Source organism: Micropterus dolomieu, linkage group LG21 (genome assembly GCF_021292245.1).
Source record: "Micropterus dolomieu isolate WLL.071019.BEF.003 ecotype Adirondacks linkage group LG21, ASM2129224v1, whole genome shotgun sequence".
Lineage (NCBI taxonomy): Eukaryota > Metazoa > Chordata > Actinopteri > Centrarchiformes > Centrarchidae > Micropterus > Micropterus dolomieu.
Window position 1 is genome coordinate 6,595,566 of NC_060170.1, and position 210 is coordinate 6,595,775.

The following is a 210-nucleotide window of genomic DNA, read 5'->3' on the forward strand; positions in this document are numbered from 1 at the left end:
AATGAAAACCCCAAAATCAGTATCTCAGAAAATTAGAATATTGTGAAAAGGTTCAATATTGAAGACACCTGGTGCCACACTCTAATCAGCTAATTAACTCAAAACACCTGCAAAGGCCTTTAAATGGTCTCTCAGTCTAGTTCTGTAGGCTACACAATCATGGGGAAGACTGCTGACTTGACAGCTGTCCAAAAGACAACCATTGACACC